The sequence below is a fragment of the Ambystoma mexicanum genome, chromosome 7q (assembly GCF_040938575.1).
Source record: "Ambystoma mexicanum isolate Mex_15411 chromosome 7q, UKY_AmexF1_1, whole genome shotgun sequence".
NCBI lineage: Eukaryota > Metazoa > Chordata > Amphibia > Caudata > Ambystomatidae > Ambystoma > Ambystoma mexicanum.
The window spans coordinates 1,072,563,557-1,072,587,838 of NC_090941.1; the positions used below are offsets into that span (position 1 = coordinate 1,072,563,557).

Here is a 24,282-nt window from a genome sequence, read left to right on the forward strand (position 1 = left end):
CAGCAACAAACCCAGATTGATGTGGATCAGTTAATTTAGCAGCTACACGCCATTTATTTAGATCGTTTAAAATGATCCTCGCGTAAAGCTTACCCGGAATGTCCAAAAGGGCTAGTGGGCGATAATTTGCTGGTGACTTCCTATCGCCCTTCGTGTACACAGGTACAAGGATTGAACGTCTCCATGAATTTGGAATCTGTCCTGTTATTTTAATCCTTTTAAACATTATATATAGAATGTTGGACCATACTTCAGGGTTTGCCTTTAATTCTGCATTAGATAGCCCATCAGGGCCTGGGGCTCTCGACGTAATCACTCAATTTTTGAATGAGCAGTTTTATATTCACATGATCAAACTTAGGAAAACTCTGCTCATCCTTCAGAGACAAGATGTCAGGTGTGTAGCCATTGTCAGCATAAGTAGATGTATAATATGAAACCCATTCCTCTTCAGATACTGAATTAAACATCAAGGTCGAATTGTTTTTGTTTGGATCACTATTCAACAATCTACAGATCGAGCTACTGGATCTTGTCGCCAGTGCAGCTAACATATTTTCATTATCAGCCTGGTTCTTCAAAACTTTATATTTTAGGACAAAGTTCCTATACTTTGTGCGCAGGTTTACAGCTATTTGTTTTGTGTCCTTGCACAATTTTAATTGTCCAAAATCCTTTTTTTAACTTTGTTTTGGCCTTTTGTATACTCTGATCAAAAGCATATTTATGTTTGTGTTGGATTTATTTTTAGTTGTAGCAATTAACATCAGTTGATGGGTATGATCAGGATGATCTTCAATCCCCAATCTATTTTCGTCACTACTGAGCTTATCTAATAAAAAGTCAAGCATAAACCGGGTACTTCTAATTCTGTTTTGTCCCTGTGTAAATGCAACCTCGTGCCTATACTACTATCCAGGGGCAGCAGTAGCTATTGCCAGCTCTATCTGCAGGATATTGTGATCACTAAGGCGTGTGAAGACAACTTTAAAGTTACTCACACAAGGCATAGTTGATTTTGATATAAATGCATAATCCAATATGGCAATGGATTTATCCCTTTGCCATGTTGGTTTTGGTGGTACGTCAGCCTTACAGCTTCCATTCAGCATTTTCAAATTGCAATCTTTCATCAAGCTTTGCCATCTTTTACTTTTGGGGACTACTTTATCACCCCTTTGCTCAAAAAATGATATAGTTAAATCATCGACAACCAGAAGAGTATAGCTCTCCAGGTCACATGCAATCAAGTCCAGCAATTCAGTGACATGCATCATTATTCAACATACCGGGATTCCAATATATATTCAGTATTGCTAGTTGGGGGGGGGGCTCTCCCATTATCCAATTCACATAAATGTTATTTGACTATCTGTAAAAAAGGATGAGGAGATGCCCACGGAGTCAAATTTGCTTTTATATCTTTTTGGTGGTAAGAAACAGCTAGAACATAGGTCGCCCTCTTGCCTGTTTTATTGCAGGTATCCATGCAATCTCATAATTAGGCCAAATTGGATAATCAGAGAGCCAAGTTTCCTGTAGTATTATTATGTCATACAACGACAGGTGATGCGAATCATTAACATCCAAAAGATGGGTAAACCCTCTAATATTCCATACAGCATACTGAAATCAAATAACTTATAGCTAAATCTAGATACCCTAGTAATGCCACTGGCTATAAGGTAGTACTTAAATGCCACCTATTCGCCAAAATCTGCAATAGCGAGAGGGAAAAGACACATGAGAAGGGAGACAGCTATTAGCTGTCCATGTCTGTTCAAATCCGTTTGGTCACTGCCGTCCACTAATTGCCCCTCCACACCCTAAACGCTTCCTTCTTAGATCTCTATGAGCTAGCTTTATCACAGAGGCAATTCAAATTTTGGCCTGCCAATGTTAATTTTCAGCAGTCTGCTGACAGTTAATGGCTTAAGTGCAGTTGCAAATTCGCTACTGGAATAATAGAAATGCCTCAACAAAGTGTGCCTTCAGCCACTTGATTTATATATGTCTTGCAGGTCCTGTTAAAAACAAGCATGGACAAGGACAGCAGTTTTTGCTTGTGCATAGGAATTAGGTATGTTTTTTGTCAGGCGCTGCTATCCTGTGCCCATGTATAGGTTCGGGTGTTTTCATCAGGCCAGGTACTGTCATTAAGCAATGGTTGGCAAATGCCTAGCCCATGCCAACACAATAGCCAAAACGGTTGGCTTCATCAATGTCTGTTTTAATTATGTTTTAAGGCTCAATATGTTTCCCATGGAGGAGTTTGCAGGGTGGGTCTTATAAATAGCTCAATGCCAATTTGACATTTTTTGGGATGAAAACCATTGTGGCATTTGCTCAAAATGTGTTTAGTGGAATATGGGAGGGATGGCATGGCTGACCAATCTTAAGTAGAAACAGTCATGTGATGAATCTGGGTGGTCATATTGGCATACTTCTTAAAGATAATTAAGTACCTCTTGGTTTTGCACCATGCTTCAGTGACAACCATGATGGGATTGAGTTTATGAATGGTGTGTTTTTTTAATAGAAGGGCTCCTTGCAGTGATTGTCACAGGCAATGGGTGCGATTCGAATTCAAAGTGATGGAAAGTAACTTCGATTCTGTTAGGGTAGGAGATGAAACTAATGTCTACCATCCACAGAATAATGGGCCTCTGGAAAGTTTCAACATACCCTTTACAGAAAGTATACACATGGTCATGGCGGCGAGAATAATTACAATGGCATGATAAAGGAACCCTCATGGGGACCGGTTCATAGTCATTCATTTACTGGTGACACCTAAAAGGGATACACATGCAATGCCAAGATATGTTCAGCATGGTTAAAAAGGGCATAAGTGTCAACATAGTGATGGACAGAATAAGAACAGAAGAAAGGTACTGCAAAGTGATTTGAAGGACAGTGGCGTCACTAGGGGAAGGCATTTGTGACATCCAATGTGCTAACCCCCCCGGGGGGTGGGTGACACCATGAGTTACCGCACCGGGTGACACCAACCCTAATGACGCCGCTGCTGCAGGCTTTACTTCCCCTCAACATGTCAAAATAGGTTAAAATAACAAAGCAAAAATATTGGGGTCCATAGAAACTATGGAGAGAAAGTTGCCAAAAAAGAAATATTTCCTAAGACTGATTTCTGGTTGTACACCATATGTCCAGGATAACCTGATTGCCCTGCCCTTGGAGTGGGCTTAAGTGTTCACTAGAGAAATGTAACACCTCAAAGGCCACCACTAAGTCCCTGGGATTTGGTGTGGGAAAGAGCTCATTACCCTATGTAAGGGGTGGCTGTCAGGATTCCATGGTACATTTCCAGGATTTCAAAGGTACATAACTTCAAAAGACACACAGTTAGAATACCAAGGTACTTTTTAAAGGCTTCATTAGCACATACTTCAATTAAATGAACAGTTAATCAGGAAGTCATCATTTTAGAATGAAACACAGTACTTGAGATTCAACCTTAGAAGAGTGATGTTTGGGTTATGTTTGGTTAGAAAATATAATTTGTACAAAAATTCCTTAATGCCAAATTCAGGAATCACTTGTTTCCCCAAAGCAAGATGGAGGGTCCTTCCTACAGCAGTGATTGGAAGGAAGTGAACATGAGGTAGTTTGGAATGTTGGTCGAAGTTCTAAACTGCCTTTCATTTTAGCTGCCTTAGTGGCAGGTCGCAGTCTTTGAGCTCTGAGAAAATATAGTAAAAAGAATTCATAGTTTTTTCCTGAATTCAAGAAGCAAGCAAAGAAGAATTCATTCTACAGATGAATTGACTTTTATTCAAGACTTACTAGTTGCTGAGAAGAAACAGATGAAGCAAGTTAAGTTGTTCACTCTTCAAAGTTATATGAATTTGAGTGAATTTTCAGCTCGTTTGAATTTTTAAACAGATTTATTAATATAAGCGACTGTATTTAAATGTTCAGAATTGAATCGGTTTTAATTATCCGTTATCTAAAAGTTCGAGTTATTTTTGTGTTTATTAGTTATCATATGCGTGATGGTAACCTACTAACATACTCGCGGTTTATCTAAAAGATACGTGCGCGAGCGTATTTTTAGTTTCACTGTTCTTCTGAGTGAGGCTAGAGTAAAGAACCTTTACGTTTTTACGTTTTGGAGCGTGCGTGCGTCTCGTTGCCTTCACGGAAGTGGTTGCGCGGCTCGTCCTTTTCTGAAAGGAAGTGTCGGTTGTATGCGCAGTCGTAATTCATCTCAGAAGGTAGCTCCGTTTCGATGCGCGGTTCATCTTTGAAGAAAGCTCCGGTTCGATGCGCGATTCATCTTTGAAGAAAGCTCCGGTTCGATACGCGGTTCATCTTTGAAGAAAGCTCTGGTTCGATGCGCGGTTCATCTCTGAAGTAAGCTCCGGTTATTTGCGCGGTTCATCTCAAGACAACGCAAGTCAAGAGAAAGCATTTAAATAGTCACAGTTCATTTTTTAATCGCGGTAAGCATAAAAAATGTACGGATTTGAAATTCTTTAGCTGAGATTGAACAGAGATTGAATAGACTTTATAAGAGACTTTTTGAAGTTTAGAAAAATTAGTTTAAGTCTTCAAACTTCAGTTTTTGATAAATCTAAATCTCAGAGACATTTTTGAAGAAAAAGAATTTTATGAAGAGATTCTTAGCAAAAGAAGAATTCCTTGTTTAGACTAAAGAAGAAAATCCAGTTGAGAAGTTTAACAATTGAGAATTACAGATATTTTAAGAACATGAAAGAACTACAGAATATTTAGTTCATCTACTTCATAAAAGTAAACGCCTATCAGCATCTACGCATAGGCTACAGGTATTTAGAGATAGATAGTAACAATAAATAAAACCAGTGGCAGAAATATGAATCAGTTGTACATAAAATCTATATGTATTTGTTTTCTTTAGATTTCACAGACACTGAGGCGAGATCTGAAATCCACTACATCCTCTACCAGAGTACCAGAGGGCAACAATGCAAGCCAGTGAAGATCTGCCTTTGTTTTGTTCTCCAATTCCCCTTTCCCCTTGGGTTTGCCAGTTTGGTAGTTTTATCTTTTGAGAGACTGTTAGGCAGGCAGACTTAGGGGGTCTGGTGGGCCAGCATCACTTCTGCAGGAAGATTCCAGATTGGACCTGACAGTGGCTCTGTGTAAGGGGGTCGCCCTTGTTAGGCAGAATTAAATGCAGTACCCTTTGGGAACACTACACACAATTAAGACAACAGGTGTAAGCACAATCTCACCTTTAGTACAAGCCTGTACTACACAGTTATGTGGTAGCAGTGGCTGAGCAGCCCGACTTATCTCGAGGGATGTGAGCAGTACAAGATGTTACACAAAGGACTTGCAATCACAGTAGTTCAAACAAACACTTACTCAAGGTTTCTTGGTAAAGTAATATACATTTTCTTTTACACATTTAGTTAGCAAACATTCCACTAGTAATAGGAAGCTCAATATCACACTATAATACACAACCAATAAGTTTCTGAACAAGTTAGGCTCCCCTGAAGTGGGAGCAAAATGGCACTTCAGTAACTTTCAAAAGGGGTAGAAAGACAAAGGTTATAAGAATCAAAACACAGTTTCTTTTCATAGGCAGGGCAAATAGTTTCAGTTCACTACAAGAGGCCTGGGCCAAAGTCAATGGTTCAGTGTCTTGGATAGGATAGCACTGTTCTGGTAGTAAACGGTTAAGTCTTTGCCAATGTTCTTGGAAGTAGTTTCCAAGGAAAAGAGTTATATGTCGGATTAGGAGCGAACAGGTCTCCAAAGTTAGGAAAGTTTCACAAACTTTCACTCCGGCAGAGAGGATTTCTCAACCGCATTTGCACAGTACCTTATGAATGAAGAAAAGCTGTAGCTGAGGCAGTTGTTCCTGGCAGTTCCTGCAGATCACTCTGTTCTTAAGCTTCAGTCATGGGGACAAGAAGGAGGACGTTGGGAGGTTCTTGCACTGAGAAGAAGCCACAAGCTTGGCTAAATGTCGGTTTTAAGCTGTGAGTGCCTTAAAGTCCACAAACTGGTATCCTTGTCACTGGATATCCGGTTTTCAACAGCAGTCTGATGAAAATTCAACCAGTATGGAGACGGTGTCCAGGTGGCTTGTGAATTGGTTGTTCCCACCAGCTCAAGGGAAGAAGTGGTCCTTGAAGGGGCTTCTCTGTCGAGGGAGTTTCAGGAAATTCGGACCTGCAACAGGGCTTCACCGGGCAAACCAACGGTCCAGGAATTGCAGCAGTCGTCTTCCTTCAGCTCGTCTTGGGTTCTTTCGTTCCAGTGGTCGACTCTGCCTTCCAAGTCCCAGAGATCTGCTTTTAAACAGTTTTCTCCCATTCATTCGGGCCTAGCTGTCCCTCATCCAGCAGGGTGGCTGTCCTTGCCGGACAGTCAGCCAGTCAATCACGCCAGAGTGCATTCAGGTCTCCTAGGAGACTAAGCACAGAGTTTCAGGCACCTCCCTCACCATCCTGTCCACCCCCCACACACAGGTGCCAGAGGAGGGCTTCAGCACTGACGCCCGCCAAAGGCCATCGAACAAAGGGACCAAACCTGGTTTGGCGCGCAGACAAACACTTTTAGGACATTTCCTAAAAGAAACAGCAAAAAAAGCTGACTAGAATCTGTTTTTACAGAGGGGTATTGGGCGCCATATTGAAAAACATGGCTGACCCGATTTTTAGCTGCCTGTGTTCGTGGTTGGGAAAAATCATAGTAGTTTGTTCTAAAACCACTGCCAGCAGTAATTTCAAGAGGAAAGGGTAGCATTTGACTGCTACGTGAGTATTTAGACCGAGGGGATGCTAGGCAACCCCTCCAGCACTCTATAGGAAGATAGTGTGTACTGGGTCTGTGAATTTAAAGAGACTAGTAAAGTCAATTTAACTTTAGATTCACTCGGTGAGAGTAGTCAGTCCCAGAGAAGGTAATTAAACCTTGGGAAGTCTAAAAGTCATCCCTGTGCCACTGCACTGAGGGTGCTGTGTGACACACAAGAAAAAGATGATGCCTATGGAGTTGTCAAAAACTCCATATCCAAAGAACACAAAAGTAAACCACACATCAAAATACATTAAAGAGTGGGAAAAAAGGCTCACACTCTTTACAGTTGAAAATAAAAATCCTAGAAATCCAGCAAAGTTGCTGGGGGTCTAAAAGAAAATGGGAAATTAGCACATTTATGAGAATTCTCTGTCACACTCGCCCCTCCCACACCCCAGACTAAGGGACAGTAGGATTTAATCCACTCCTGGATGAATCTCCTTACTCCAGTTGGTCAAACATCCTGGAGAGACCATCAGCATTTTGGTGGTTACTTGCAGACCTGTGTTCAATGGTAAAATTAACCACTTGCAGGCTGATTGACCATCTCAGTAGTTTAGGGGTTTACCCTTTCATTTGCATCAACCATCTCAAGGGTTGGTGGTCAGTCTGAATCACAAAAGTAGATTTATACAAGTATGGTCTAAACTTCTTCAGTGACCACATAATAGCAAAACATTCTCTTTAAATGGTTGTCCACCTCCTTTCAGGTTCCTTCAGCTTCCTGCTGATGAAGCAAATGGGGTGCTCCCTACCTTTCTCATCCAGCTACTCAGAACTGCACCTATACCTGTATTGGAAGCATTTGTTTGCACAATGAAGGTTTGGTTGTAGTCAGGAGCTCTTAAAACTGGAGCTTGACAAAGGGTTTTCTTAAGTCCATCAAATGTTGAGTGCACTCCTCATTCCACCTGACCTTTTTTGGGAAAGTTTATGAGGAGATCACATTCAAGGGAGAAGCTATGGTCCCATAGTTCGCTATGAAGTTGCTATATTAACCAGTGAGGCCTAGGAAGGCTCTCACTTGGGTTTGAGTAGTAGGGGTGGCCCAGTTTTGTACAGTGTGTACTTTGCTAGGCAATGGGCCGATTTCACCTCCTCCGACCTCATGTCCAAGGTAGACCACTTTACTCTGACCAATTTGACATTTACTTACCTTCATGATCAGATGAGCCTGCAAAACATATCGTAAGTGGTCAACATGTTCTTTCCAAGAAGGGCTGAACACTGCAATGTCATCCAAGGATGCCATGCAGAAGTCCTCCATCCCATGCAGAACTTGATTAACCATCCTTTGGAATGTTGCAGGTGCATTCTTTAGTCCAAAAGGCATTACCTTAAACTGGTTGAGGCCTGCTGGGGTTGAGAATGTAGTTTTTCCCTTGGCATGGTCTGTCAGTGCTATTTGCCAATAGCCTGAAGTGAGATCAAATATACTGAGGTACTTGGCTGAACCTAGTTGGTCCACCAGTTCATCTGTCCTTGCTAAAAGATGGCCATCAGTCTTTGTGATTGCATTAAGAGCTCTATAGTCCACACAGAATCTCGACTCCCTGGATCCTGCCTTTGGCACTAGTACAACTGGCCTAGACCATGGACTGGAAGAAGACTATTACCCTGAGATCAAGCATCTTGTTGACATCTTCCTTTATTCGGGTCCTTACATGATCTGGCATCCTGTAACCTCTGCTTTTAACAGGTAAACAGTCACCAGTGACAATATCATGCTGGCCCCAAGGGGTCAAGCCTGGTGATAGTGAAAACAGGGAGGCAAACTGATTTAACAGAAACGTGCACTCCTCCTGTTGTTCCAGTGTGAGAGTAGGAGAGAGATTGACTCTTATCTTCTCATCTAAAGGCTGTCCTCTGAGAAGGTCAGGTAGAGGTTCACTCTCCACCTCCTCTTGAGCTGAAGCTAGAAGCAAAGCTCCTACTTCTGGTCTTGAGACATAAGCTTTTAGACGGTTGGTGAGAAAGACTCTGGGAGTCTCCTTAGGATTGCCTAAGTCCACCAGATAGTTGACCTCTCCAAGTTTTCCCACAACCTTGAAGGGTCTTATCCACTTGTCCTGTAAGGCCCTCTGCCTTGTAGGTACCATAACTAAAACTCAACCATGTTGGCCTTCTGGTCATGCCAATGCTTCACCAGTGCCTGACCTGCCTTTAAGTTATCTGATGCTTCTGCCATCATGTGTGAGATTCTCCTCCGGAGACCTATCACATAGTCGGTGACTCTCACTGGCTTGGGGGAAGGAGCACTCTCCAACCCCTCCTTATTTAGGGCTAAGGGACATCTAACTGGATGGTCATGGAGAAGCTCAAAGGGACTAAGTCCAACTCCCTCCTGGGGGACTTCTCTATAAGCAAATAGAAGGCATGGCAGTAGAAGGTCCCACTTTCTTCTAAGGGGTTCTTCTAAAGCACTTATCATGCTCTTCATTGTTTCGTTAAACCTCTCTACCAATCCATTTGTCTGTGGATGGTAGGCAGTTGAGAACTTGTAAGTCACTCCACAGTTCTTCCACATGGCCTGCATGTAGTGGTTCATATAATTGGATCCCCTGTCAGAGATGACTTCCTTAGGAAAACCTACCATGGTAAAAATACCAAGTAAGGCCTTAGCAACAGCTTGAGCTGTACCAGTCCTCATAGGTATTGCTGCAGGATACCTAGTAGCATGGTCTAGTACAACCAGGATAAACCTACTCCCTAAAGAGGTTGGAGGGTCTAAGGGACCAACAATGTAGATTCCTACCCTCTCAAAATGAACTCCCACCACTGGGAGAGGAACCGGGGGTGCCACATTCTTGGCTCCACTCTTGCCAGATGTCTGACAAGTGTGACAGCTCCCACAGAATGTATATACATCAGACCCCAACTTAGGCCAGTAGAAATACAGAGAAAGCCTTACCGTAGTCTTCTTGAAACTCAAGTGACCAGCCAAAGGAATCTCGGGGGCTAACTGTAGGAACTGTTGTCTGCTTTCCAGAGGCACTACAAGTCTTCTGTAGACCCCTGGAATAGACTCGGTAGGTTCACTGTAGAAGAGGACATCTTCCCAGTCCAACCTATGCTTCCCTGGCCCTTGCCCTTCCAGGATCCAGATCTCCAACAGGGGCAAGGTCTTCTTCCAGCTCTGATTCCTCAGAAGCTGATTCAACCATACCAGGTTGTTCCTCGCACTGAGCCTCAGCTGGTGGAGTCACAGTTGTGACTTTGGACAGTCCTCTCTGGGATGTCCTTGTAGGTAGCACAGGAGTGCTGGCTGGCTTCTTCCTTGAGGTTTAGGTTTCCCCTTTTCCTCCTTTTTCTTAGAAATTGCAGTCAGTAAGTCCTGTGGACTGAGGGTTATAGTTTCCTCTATAATTTCCCCCTAGAGAGCCTCTTAGGGTACTTTCTCTGGCCTTCCTTGTCTGCTCCCGTTTCCTTTTGCTGGAAGATCTGGGGGTGCTTGATACAACTCCAAGAGTTTTTAAGTCATTCCTCAACAGTACTCTCCCAGGTCCTTCGCTCTGCACACTTACAGGTATCTTGACAGTCATGTCATTGCACTGAATGAGAGCTGGTAACTGTGAAAGCATTTGGACAGGGCCTCCAGCAAGCTTAGTGAGGTATATGGGTGCCTTAGCAACATCCTCTACCTTGAGAAAAGATTCATCCACTACAGTAATGCTGGCCCCAGTGTCTCTGATGGCAGGGGTAGCCTGACCATTCACAAGAACACTGTCTTTGTAATAATCTTTATTATTGTATGGGATGGAATTGTAGATATCGAAGTTCTGTTTTTCCCACAAACTCAGGGACACTAAAGAAACACTGGCTGAGACTTTCATGGGTTCCTTAGCCAGTAGGTGAAAGTTTCCACTTGCCATTTGTACTTCTTCCTCTGGGGAGAAGGCTAAGGAGACAGTGTGGATCCCTGAAGGTTTACACCTTACATCTGTGATCCCCTTTCACATAGTCAGTTGACCCACAAGCATAACATTTTTCAAATGTCTTTATGAATGGGTGTTTGGTCTGACCTCCCTCTGGTTTAGCACCAGAAGTTTCACTAGCCTGATTCGGTTTCCCAGGGGGCTTCCCCTTCTTATGTTTGTGGCCCTCTTTTGGATTGGAGGTATTGGAATTCTTTTTGTTATCTTTCTTGTGCTGCTTCCCCTCATCCTTCTTCCGAGTTACCCCAGAATCCTTGTGAGTAGCCCTGTTAGCAACCCACAAGTCAGCAGCCCTTGCTAACTTCTTTGGATCAATTTCCTCAGAATCAGCCAAGTGCTGTCTCAGCTCAGGAGAGCAGGCATCATAGATAGACTCCAACAGAAACAGATTTCTCATACCTTTATAAGTGTTAACTCTGTAACCCTTAACACCACCATCTATGTTTTTCAAACATTCACACACCCAGGTAGCCCAGGGGGTACCATCATGCTTTTTGAGGGTTCTAAACCTCTTAAGATACTGGGAAGGAGTTTTCCCAAACCTAGCTATGAAAGCTAGTTTCACACTTTCATACTCCATCCTGTCTACTTCTCCCATCTCCATTACAACATCAGATGCAACTGGGGGTAGCCTAGACAAAAGCCAAGGAATCAGCCTATTCCCTGTAATTTCCTGAATACCATGGTTATATTCAAAAGTAGCCAAACAATCCAAAATATCAAGCTTAACATCATACATACTTACTGCAACTTTGGGCATGTGTGGCCTCTTAGGACTGGAAGACCTAGAAGACTCTGGGAGAGAACCATTCTCAGGAGACAATTTCTTCATTTCAAGAGCATGTTGTAATTCCATTTCCCTTAGTTTAAGTTCTTGATGTTTACTTTCAGTTTGGGCTTGGATCCTCTTAAATTCTCGCAAGTCTCATCTTCTCCAGCGAGACAAACTCTGGACCCAGTACTGGACCTGGTAGGGTCCCTGTGGCAAAAGGTTGAGGCCTAAGAGCATTTGAGTTAGACTCTGAAACATTATCATCCTCATCATCATTTTCCACATTTTCATCAGATGTAGGTACAGCAGACCTACTTCTTTTACTTTGACACTCCAACAACTTTTCTATCAATTCATTATTTTTGCCTTTAACAGTGAGATTCCTAGTTTTACAAATTTCTCTTAGTTGATCAACTGTTAAAATGACTAGGATCTCCTGTCTGTAGCTATCCATATCAGGCATGATAAAACAATTGCTTTTCTAGTTGTGTTTTTAACCTTTTGTTTGAACAAAGGTAAGAACAGCACTCTCAATGTAATAACTATACTTTATCCTCACCAACTGCCACCAGTGTTAGGCAGAATTACCTGCAGTACCCTTTGGGAACACTACACACAATTAAGACTACAGGTGTAAGCACAATCTCACCTTTGGTGCAAGCCTGTACTACACAGTTATGTGGTAGCAGTGGCTGAGTAGCCATACTTATCTCAACAGGGATGTGAGCAGTACAAGATGTTACACAAAGGACTTGCAATCACAGTTGTTCAAACAAACACTTACTCAAGGTTTCTTGGTAAAGTAATATACATTTCTTTACACATTTAGTTAGAAAACATGCCACTAGTAATAAGCAGCTCAATATAACACTATAATACACTACCGTACACAACCAATACGTTTCTGAACAAGTTAGGCTTCCCTGAAGTGGGAGCAAAATGGCACTTCAGTAACTTTCAAAAGGGGTAGACAAAGGTTATAAGAATCAAAACACAGTTACTTTCATAAGCAGGGCAAATAGTTTCAGTTCACTACAAGAGGCAATTCAATTCAATAGGCCTGGGCCAAAGTCAATGGTTCAGTGTCTTGGATAGGATAGCACAGTTCTGGTAGTAAACGGTTAAGTCTTTGCCAATGTTATTGGAAGTAGTTTGCAAGGAAAAGAGTTATATGTCGGATTAGCAGCGAACAAGACTACAAAGTTGGGAAAGTTTCACAAACTTTCACAGCGGCAGAGAGGATTTCTCAACCACATTTGCACAGTACCTTATGGATGAAGGAAAGCTGTAGCTGAGGCAGTTGTTCCTGGCAGTTCTGGCAGATCTCGTTGTTCCTGAGCTTAAGTCGTGGGGACAATAAGGAAGACGTCGGGAGGGTCCCGCACTGCCCAGAGAAGAAGCCACAAGCTTGGCTAAACGTCGATTTTAAAGTGCCTTAAAGTCCACAAACTTGTATCCTTCTCACTGGCTATCCAGTTTCAACAGCAGTCTGATGAAAATTCGACCAGTATGGAGACTGTGTCCAGGTGGCTTGTGAGTTGGTTGTTCCCACCAGCTCAAGGGAAGAAGTGGTCCTTGAAGGGGCTTCTCTGTCGTGGGAGTTTCATGCAATTTGGACCTGCAGCAGGGCTTCACCGGGCAAACCAACGGTCCAGGAGTTGCAGCAGTCTTCTTCCTTCAGCTCGTCTTCGGTTTTTTCATTCCAGTGGTCGACTCTGCCTTCCAAGTCCCAGAGACCTGCTCTTAAACAGTTTCTCCCATTCATTCCAGCCTAGCTGTCACTCACCCAGCAAGGTGGCTGTCCTTGCTGGACAGTCAGCCAGCCAATCACGCCAGAGTGCATTCAGGTCTCCTAGGAGACTAAGCACAGGGAGTTTCGGCAACCTCCCTCACATCCTGTCCACCCCAGCCAAAGGCCCTCAAATAAAAGGGACCAAACCTGGTTTGGCGCGCAGAGACAAACAGTAGAAGGACCTTTCCTAAAAGAAACGGCAAAAAAGATGACCGTAGTCTATTTTTACAGAGGGGTCTTGGGCGCCATATTAAAAAATATGGTTGACCTGATTTTTTGCTGCCTGTGTTCGTGGTTGGGAAAAATCATAGTGGTTTGTTCTAAAACCACTGCCAGCAGTAATTTCAAGAGGAAAGGGTAGCATTTGACTGCTGCATGAGTATTTAGACCCAGGGGATGCTAGGCAACCCCTCCAGCACTCTATAGGAAGATAGTGTGTGCTGGGTCTGTGAATTTAAAGAGACTAGTAAAGTCAATTTAACTTTACATTCACTGGGTGAGAGTAGTCAGTCCCAGAGAAGGTATTTAAACTTTGGGAAGTCTAAAAAGACATCCCTGCGCCACTGCACTGAGGGTGCTGTGTGATACACAAGAAAGGAACAAGTTACTTACCTGTAACTGTTGTTCTCCAGCATGGGTCTGGCATGGATTCACATGCTCATGAATATTCCCCGTCGTCAGGCTGGGAATCCTCGGTAAAGAAAAAACCAGTATCAGTTTCGTTTCTGATCTGACTTTCGTAGTAATAACCAATCACTGGTCTCTGCGTCATACTGACCACAGCCAATGACTGCCCTCTACCTAAGCCCCACCTCTGGCAGCCATCTTCAGATTTGGAAGCACGTGAAGTGGCAGTATGACCAAGTGAAGAGCCGCAGAGGGGTAGGCGGGAGGGTTCGCATGTGAATCCATGCCAGACCCATGCTGGAGAACAACAGTTACAGGTAAGTAACTTGTTCCTTCTCCAGCATGGGGTCTGGCATGGATTCACATGCTCATGAATAAAGAATACATAGCAGTACACGCATGCACAACCACGGGAGGTGGCAAAGGCTCAATATTAAGCATCACATCAAACTCAACATTAAGCATCTTACCTCCTCACCAGGCTCACCTCAGGCGAACAGGTTGCGCAGCACTGCTTGGCCGACCCTGGACTCCTCCCTGGAATCCCGGTCGACGCAGTAGAATTTCGTGAAGGTGTGCGTCGACCTCCACGTAGCAGCCCTGCATATGTCCAGCAGGGGCACACCAGATAGGAACGCCGTGGTAGCTGCGATCGCTCTGGTGGAATGGGCTCTCGGACGGCCAGGCAGCAGTCGGTTTGCCAACCGGTGACAGTACATGATACAGCCGGAGAGCCATCTGGAAATGGAAGCCTTCGAGAGAGCCTTCCCCTGATTGACAGGTCCAAAGTTCACAAAGAGTTGTGACGTCTTCCGAAAACACTTTGTGCGGTCCACATAGAACTTCAGCGCTCTAGCCACATCCAGCGAGTGCAAAGTCCTCTCAGCCGGCGACGAAGGCGACGGGAAGAACACAGGCAACACCAAGGGTTCGTTGAGATGGAAGTCCGACGGTACCTTGGGCATGAAGGAGGGGTGCGTCCTGAGCACTACCCTCGTGTCGTGAAAAGTCAAGTACGGGACCTTGCAGGAAAGGGCCTGGATCTCTCCCACTCATCGTGCGGGGGTGATGGCCACAAGAAACGCTGTTTTCCACGACAGAAATTTCAACGGAGCTGAGTGCAGAGGCTCGAACGGAGGTCCCATGAGCTTGGTCAGCACCACGTTGAGCTCCCACGCCGGGGCCGGAGCCTTCACCGGCGGGAACGATCTGAACAGTCCCTTCATGAACTCTTTCACCAGACGATGAGACCACAAGGACGTCCGCCCCGTGGTTCTGGTGTATCGGGAAATCGCAGCAAGATGAATCTTAATGGACGAGTGTGCCAGTCCAGCTTTGGCCAGCGTCAGCAGGTACGGCAGTACTTGGGGGGCCGTAATCCGTAGAGGGTTAATCTTCTGTGCGAGGCACCAGACAGAGAACCTCTTCCATTTGTGTCCGTAGCATTTAAGAGTCGAGGACGCCCTGGCCTTTGCAAGAACCTCTCTGCAGTCGGCCGGTATGTCGTATCCTCCAAACTCTAGCGCTGCAGGAGCCAGGCCTGCAGGTTCAGCGATTTCGGGTCGTGGTGGAGGATGGCGCCTCCTTCTCTGGAGAGTAGATCCGCGTCCACCGGCAGCTTGATTGGCGGGGACGCCGACAAGTCCAGAAGGTCCGGGAACCATATCTGCCTCGGCCACGCAGGTGCGACGAGGATCATCCTGCACCGTGACCTCTTGAGCTGGTTGACGAGCCGGATTAGCAGTGGCAAAGGAGGGTACGCGTAGAGGAACAGGCCCTCCCAGGGGAACGAGAAAGCATCGCCCATGCTCCTCGACCTGGGGAAACCTGCTGGCGAACCTCCGGCACTTGGAGTTCGTCGCCGTCGCGAACAGGTCGATCTGGGGTGTGCCCCACCGTCGGAAGAGGCGATCCACTAGATCCTGCCGTAGCTCCCACTCGTGGCACGAGCGCAGCTCCCTGCTAAGTGAGTCGGCGATGGTGTTTTTTATCCCTGCCAGATGAAACGGCACCAGAAATATCCTTTGGGCGATGGCCCAATGCCACAGGTCCTGCGCCTCCTTGGACAGTGCTGGGGACCTGGTTCCGCCCTGTTTCCTGATGTAAAACATGGTGGTGGTGTTGTCGGTGAAGATCCTCACCACCTTGCCCTTGAGGGACGGAAGGAAGGACCTGAGGACCCAAAGCACTGCACGGAGCTCCAGGACGTTGATATGTAGGGATTTCTCCGTCGGGAGCCAAAGGCCTCTTGCGTGCAGATTTTCGGTGTGCGCTCCCCACCCTTACAGGGAGGCATCCGTGGTCACTGTATCCTGGTGGGCTGGGGTCTGGAAGTCCAAGCCCGCCGTCAGATGCGAGCGGGTGCCCCACCACCGGATCGCTCGTCGGAAACTCTCGTCGAGTGTGATCCTTTCCTCGAAGCTGCCCGTCGTTTGGATCCAGCGCGCGTCCAGGAACTCCTGTAACGGGCGCATCCGGAGCCTGCACATGGGAATGAGGTAGATGCAGGAAGACATCATTCCGAGGAGGGACTTGATGGACCTCACCTTGGCCGCGTCGGCCACCAACATTCGCTGCACCTTGCCCAGGATGGTCCTGGTCCTCTCCTCCGACGGGGAGGCCAGAAGGGACACTGTGTTGAGCCTCGCTCCCAGAAACAGAGCGTCTTGCGCTGGTACCATGTGGGATTTGGCGTAGTTCACGGAGAATCCCAGGTCCGTGAGAAGTTGGACGGTCCTTGCCGTGTGAACCACGGCGAGCTCCCTCGTCTTGGCTCGGATGAGCCAGTCGTCCAGGTAGGGGTAGACGTGGACCCCATCGCGGCGCAGCTGCGCCGCCACCGGTGCGAGGCACTTGGTGAATACCCTGGGTGCCGACCGTAGTCCGAAGGGGAGGGCTTTGAACTGGTAATGACGCCCTTGGACCACAAACCTGAGGAATTTTCGGCACCCTTTTAGGATGGGAATATGGAAGTAGGCATCCTCCAAATCCAACGACGACAGGAAGTCTCCTTCCTCCAGCTGACCCAGGACGTGCTGGAGGGTGACCATCCGGAACTTCTGCGCCTTGATGAACTTGTTCAGACGTCGCAGGTCCAGGATGGGGCGCCACCCCCCCCGTCTTCTTCTTCACGAGGAAGTATCTCGAGTAGACTCTGGAGCCCCGAAGCCTCTTTGGGACGAGTTCGATGGCGCCCTTCCTGAGCATCGCTTTTACCTCCAGGAGAAGTTGAGGGACGTGAAGTTCTTTCCTGGCCACGGGGGGGACGCGCGGGCACCTTCTCTGGAACTCGAGCGCGTGGCCCCGGGCCAAGGCGTCCTGCACCCAACGGTCGGTGGAGATGGACTCCCACACGCTGACGAAGCTCGCCAGCCGGCCTCTCACCGGGGTGCTTCGGTGGGGGCCCGACCCCACGGCCGGTTCAATCCTGCTTCGACGAGGCTTTGCCGCCTTGACCTCCTTGGCGACGACGGCGGGGTCCGCCAGACTTGCCTCGTCCTCTATAGGCCTCCTGAGACGACGAGCGGGCCGCTTGACGGTAGGTGGAGAAACCGCCGCCGGAACCTTTGGAGGCGCCCTTGCCTCCGCTGCTCCGAAAGGGCGTCCGTCGTTGTTGCAGAACTCCCAGGGCCCGGGCCGTCTCAGTGTCCGCTTTAATGGCCTGAAGGGAATCGTCCACTGTTTTACCAAACAGGTTGTTCCCATCGAAGGGCATGTCCAGGACTCTGGTCTGAACGTCTTGACGGAAGTCCGTAGCCTTGAGCCATCCACGCCGCCTAAGGCAAACGCCGTTGCCCAACTGGCGGAACCCAGTGTCGGCGATGTCCGTCGCAATGGTAATGGCGTGGTCCGAAGCCACCTCACCTTCCTGCAGGATCTCCAGGGCCTCTGTCCTCTTGTCGTCCGGCAGGAAGTCCAGCAGGGGAGCCAGTTTGTACCAGAGCTCCCTGTCGTAGCGGGCCATGATAGCCAAGGCGTTGGCCACTTTAATCGTCGTCGCTGCCGACGAGATGACTCTGCGTCCCATAGCGTCCAATTTCTTTCCCTCACCGTCCGGTGGGGAAGTCGATGTGGAGGCCGCCCCCCCCCCCCGCTTTCTTCCTGGCCGCCGCGGAGACGACGGAGTCCGGGGTAGGCTGCGCCCGGAGGCACAGGGGGGCCGTGTCCAGGACCCGGTACTTCTTCTCGTACCGGTCTCTTCTAGCTGGCGTCGTGGAAGGGTTCTTGAGGAGGGTGAGGCCCTCATCCCAAATGTCGTCCAATAGAGGCACTGAGAGGACCGTCTTCCTCTTGGCCTCGCGCCGCTGATAAAGGAAACCTTCCTTCTTCTTCTCCTCAGGGCAGAGTTGAAAAAGCTCGGATGCCCTGGTGATCATGGAGTGGAACGATCCAATCTCGTCGGGCGGAGAAGCCCTGGTGGGAGGCGACGACGGTACATCCTCGTCGTATACCTCGTCGTCCGTACCCGTCACTGCCGTGTCAGTCCCCGTATCATCCCCTCGGGTGGACGGGGAGGAGGGCTGGACGGGGCGCGACGGCTGAAAAGGAGGTGGAGGGTGGATCCTTCTTTTCTTAGTAGGGGGAACACCAGAAGGTCCCGGTTCTGGGTCCCCCGACGGGAGAGGTTCCTCCGTCGGCAACGGTAGTCTCGTCCTTATCTCTGAGCATAAGGACTGTATAGCCAACAAAATGGCCGCCGAGTTGTCTTGCGGTGCTGGCAGAGGGGAATCCGACGGGCGATCAGGGGCCCCGTAGGTACCCTCGACGATGTCGTCGTCACCTGCGTCGGGATCCATCCCGACGGGCCGGTCTTCTTCCACGCCGAGGCCGTGGCTTAAGACCTCGACCAGTTCCTCCTCCGAGGTTGAAGCCGAATCTACGACGACGCCCTGCCCCCCCTTTCTCTTCCCCTCGGGGGATTTCACGGGGGTCCTATCAATGGGCACAAAAGAGGAATCCCTCCGAGGTGGCAGGGAGACTCTGAGCCCCGAGGTCACCACCACTGGTGTAGCCTGCACAGGCTGAGCCAGGGCCGCCGCGACAGTTTCGATAGAGGGCTTGGCCGGATGGATTAAGGCCTTCACCACCTTAGGTGCGCTCACCGCCTTATCCTTGAGGGGGGGACACTGCCTCGCTCCCCCTCCGCCTTCGAGCTCGACCGGGGCCTCTCCAGGAGCTTCGCCGGGTGCTCGGCCTTCCTCTTACCCGACCCAGAGCGTTGGCTCGTGGTTGATGGTGCCGGGGAGGGTGCGCCCTGCCTGGCGCCCGTAGAGCCCGACCGTTCGGCGCTCCCGGTGCCAGCGGACTCGCGGTGCTTGGCCTTATGTTGGACCCCCGTCTTAGAAGACCGCTCAGATTTCTTCTTCTTCTTCTCGCCGGACGGGCTCTTCCCTTCTAGCCAGTTGGCGAGACGTTGATGGCGGTCCTTCATGGTCCGCTCCGACATGTTGCCGCAAAACGCACAGTCCTTCTCCACGTGCGTCTTGTCCTCATGTAGGCAGTAGAGACAAAAAGAGTGTTCGTCCTCCTTGAAGACGTTCTGCAGCTGGCATCCAGGGCAGACCCTGAACAGCTTTCCGGGCGTCGAGCTTCCCTTCTCCTGGGCCATGACCGGGCCTGAGAAGCTTCTGGAGTCCTCCAAAAGCATAGCCCGACGAAATCTTCACCCTTGAGGGGCGCAGACGAATCCGACACGGGTCCCCGTTGATCGGATAGAGAGTCGGTGGAGCTTGAGGCTCTTTTGACCGAAAAAACGAAGTTTTTGAGAAAAAACGTGAAAAAAAAGCACCAACGCTCGAGAGCAATAGCACGAGGATCCCAACACATGAACGTGCGGTAAAAATCTGAAGATGGCTGCCAGAGGTGGGGCTTAGGTAGAGGGCAGTCATTGGCTGTGGTCAGTATGACGCAGAGACCATGATTGGTTATTACTACGAAAGTCAGATCAGAAACGAAACTGATACTGGTTTTTTCTTTACCGAGGATTCCCAGCCTGACAACGGGGAATATTCATGAGCATGTGAATCCATGCCAGACCCCATGCTGGAGAAAAGATAATGCCAATGGAGTTGTCTAAAACTCCATATGCAAAAACACAAAAGTAAAACACACATCAAAATACATGAAAGAGTGGGAAAAAAGGCTCACACTCTTTCCAGGTGAAAAATCCTGGAAATCCAGCAAAGTTGCTGGAGGTCTCAAAAGGTAAGAGGCATTAGCACATTTATGAGAATTCTCCCTAACAGCCCTATGTCAGAGGTGGCTTCTTTTGTCCCTTCCCCTCCTTCTGGTAGCGGTAGAGACAATACTTACAGGGAAGACAGTAGCGTCAGTCATATTTTCATCTCTCCAAAGGTAGCAGAGGCTTTCATGGCAGTGCTTCTGCCGCCTTAGTTCTGTCAACAGTGCCAACTGCAAAGCCTCTTTAACTTGGAATTCTTCAAAAACCTGATGTCAGTGGGAAGATTGCTCAAGTTGTCTTTATGTCCTTTGCAATGTGGACCTGGCAGGTTGTTTTCCTGTGTTATAGCTTTTCCTTCCTGCTAACAGGCAATCGCCCTCTTTACACAGGTCCCCTCCAAACTCTCCACAGCTGAAGAAAGAGCCAGGACTCAGAGCAAGGTAATGGATTTGGTATCTGGAAGAGATAGGGGGATGGGTTGTGTGAGAAACCAAAAGGTGTCTCACTGCTCAGTCCCTTGTGAACTGTCATCCAGGTGGCCAGGACACGGCCATCGGCTTTGGATCCAGTTCCTATGGGTGGACCAGTGCAGGAGGATCACCTGGATGGGGGGTCCCTGGGAAGTGGGTGTGGGGCACCCAGAGGAGACACGGGATCCATGCTCCCATTTCCCTGTAGAACACCCTCATTCCATGTACTATCTAGGAACTTCACCCCCCCACTTTCCTACACACACTCTGCTGCACGGACAAAACGCTTCAGGGAAAGACAGACTCACACACAGCCAGTACGTTTGCCATGTCCCAACATCATGGTCAGGCAGAGCCAGGCACTCAACCTTAATGACTCGCACCTGAATCCTGTCACATTTCACCACTGGGATAAAAGGCAGAACATGAGAGCACCAAGAGAGCAAGGTGAGAAGGGCAACCGAAGTGAGCAAGACCAGCAGAACAGAAGGGCAGGAAATCCTGGGAAGGTGATGCGACCATGGAAGCAGAGCAGACGGGACCAGGAGGCCAATGAAAGGCTGTGGTCCTACCAGCTGCAGGGTGAAGGTCGCTGCAGAATCCCAAAGGGGCATCTGCCTGCTAATACAGAAGGTCATGGCTGTACCTCCTTCATGTGTGAGGACTTGAAAGAAGGCAAGCCGCGCTGGGCCAAAAGCCTTGACCAGACGGAAGGTCTTGATAAAATGTATCAGCTGCTGCCGGTGAGTGACATGGGAGACTGGCTTGTGTTGATAAATGAAAAGGACAATAACATTTGAAGTGCTTGTTGAGTTGCAGAGAAACCGCGAGCGAAAGCACATTGTAGCAAGAATGAAGGAATAGTGAAACAAGGGTAAAGTCAAGGGTACAAGCCCCTCCTCGTACAGTCAAAGGTCTTTGACAGAAGGTGAAACGAAGTATAAAGCAAACCTATGGAATTGTTAGCCCTGTGATGCTAACTGAGAACTGCAGATACCAGAAGGCCTCGGGGGAGGAGGCCGCTATAAAGCTTTGAACTGTATCAAGTATTGTGGGTTGCGCTGAGGACGGCAGCCGTCAGAAAGAGAAGCCTTATTGTTGAAAGTAAACGCACTTGCTACAATATAACACAGTGACCTGGCAAAACGCAATCGCCTATCGGAAGTCTCTGTATTGTACTGGAAAGTACTTTGAAGTGAAAGTGTGAAAAATTGCAAAGTAACAAGTGTGATGCTAGCGGGTTGACGGCTCACGCCGGTCGAGGGAAGCCAGAACTGCGTACAGAGGAAGGTCTGAGCCCGTTAGAGGGGGACCCGAGTGAATCGTTGAAAGTGAATCAAATATTTGTTTAAAAAGACATTAAGATCTCCTGAGTTTTATAAGCTAGTGGAGCTGGTATAGTTAACTTAACTGTGATTTTGAAGGCTACAGTGAACCTGAAGGAGGGACACAGAGTGAAAGCAAGGGAAAGTGAATCCCGCATTTTGATAAAGTGACTGAACAGTGGTGTAAAGACGAAGGGGAACCCAACAAAGGGGTGTCACGAGAAAGCCGGGGAAGAGGGGAATCCTGCATGGTGCGTGCTTGGGAGAAGTCTTGTGACGCCAAGCAAAAGACATTGATTTGAGGGATCCTGCCTTTTCTGAAGAAACTGTTTCCTGATGCCTGTAGACTCATGGGGTGCTCACAGTCAAGCCACTATTTCGCCTTGTCCGTGATCTAACGTGGGGAAGGTAGTGCACTAGTTCAGCAGTCCTGAACTACCGAAACCCTTTTGGACATTTCAGTTTGCGCTACACTCTTTTGTTATACTATCATTGTTCCACACCCTTTTGTTATATAGATTAAGGATTTGGCAATAGGTATTTTTAGTATAGGCCATTTTTGTTTTGACACAACACCGCTAGGACAGCGTTTTCTTTACTACGATGGCCGTAGCTTCCTCCCATCTTAGATTTAGGTTTCGATTAGGTGTTTTTCTCACCCATATACTGTTCAATAAACACCCTTGAATTGTACTCCTTGTGTCTGTCGTCTGTCTGATAACCATGCCTTCCTTAAAGTTAGTATTCATGCATGCGCAGTGACCACGCAAGGTGTTTCATGAGCGGGGGGCCCTCATAGAAATTGTGAAAATGACAAGGAATTTGTTTGAGCGTGTCTAGACATGGGGCACTCGCAACATCACTGTTAATGGGTTGGCACCAGGCATGGATGGACACGCCATAACAGCAGCTGCGAGATGGAATGACAGGCGTTGTTCCTGAAAATAGCTCACACGCAAAATGTACATTATCTGAGCTGATATGCCGCTCGCTTGAGAATAGCTGGGAAGAGCTGGCCCTACCACCAGAACCGGCTCGGATGCATTCCATAAGACTAGAAAATAATAATCCTGCAAAAAGCAAGCACCCATAGCACCCCTGCGCACACCGCTGGCACGAGTATGACCGGCACACTATGGGGGATGTCCCGGCAGTGCTAATAGACACGTAACCCAACTAATATATAATCCAACGACAGCAACCCTGGTAGTTTTTTAACAGGCACCTGTTGTACTTTATTCTGCCAGGAGTGCCCTGACCCAAACGGGTTAGTTTCCAGACTTCAGCAACCTGTGAATCACTGGACAGCCATCTGAAAAACACCCAGACCTTCACCACCGGGCCTGTGGTATGAGGTAATTCACACACAAGGGTGATAACGAGCTATAGAAGTGACTCTGCAGTTTGAATAGGTGTGGGAAACTGATTCCATCTTATAATGTCAATTGACAAGAAGTAATAACTTATGAGAATTATCCTGAGAATGCTAATATGTAGATAAGAAGAAATACTTTACTCTAGAATATATACCAAACCAGTCTTTGGGTTTTCTCTCTAGGTAGATGGGGTGATACATTCCCACATCCACCTAAATGCTGATCTCATGCAATACAGAGTCAACCATCTGGTCCTGAAGAAGAAGACAAATAAGGACGTCATTCGAAACCGGTCGACCCCTCCTAACAGGATATCCCAAAGAGCACGCAGGGATACCAATTGGAAATGATTCTCCAACTCCTTTGTTTCATCTACATGGATATTGGCCTCTGAACCTCAAAAGCATCCTGTGGTCCGTATAAAACTTTACGAGCCACCCGGGGGCTGGACTACTGAACTCATCCAGCCTCACTTAATCCCTCGCCCTATCTAAGAGGGCATTTTACTATTTCACCTTGATGTCTTTAATGTCTGTCTGTACGTTATTTTAACATAGCAAGTAGTCAACAACTTAGGGCCCACACACTTCACTGAAGGTCTAATAAAAATCGGAGGGGTTTAAAAGGCCGCCAAAAATAGTTCCTCACAGAAATGTGGCCCTAGTGATTGTGACACTGCTTAAGCCCCAGTCCCCGCACGTCACCCCTCCCCTGGGGACAGGCACCTCACTTTAGGTGAAGACCCCCTCTCCAAAGACTCTTTCTTGAGGTAATACACTAATTGCTTAGTACCAAGCAATCCCACTTAATAGAGTGGGCTGACAGAAGCCATTAAGATGGTGACCTTCGTCCAGATTCTACAAGATGCTGGTGCTTCGTGGCATTTGTGGTGAGAAACACACATGATCAGTTGCAGCCATTCCCTTCCGCCTTTCCTCCACAAACCTCTGAGTGGTTGCAGTGGCTCACCTCAGAAATGATCGCA

General features: G+C 47.6%; 1 protein-coding gene across 3 annotated transcripts in view; it reads right to left on the reverse strand.

The window, feature by feature from the left end:
* Nucleotides 1–24,282, reverse strand: part of LOC138528629 (uncharacterized) — a 306,819-nt gene that overhangs the window by 71,382 nt on the left and 211,155 nt on the right. The window lies entirely within an intron of this gene.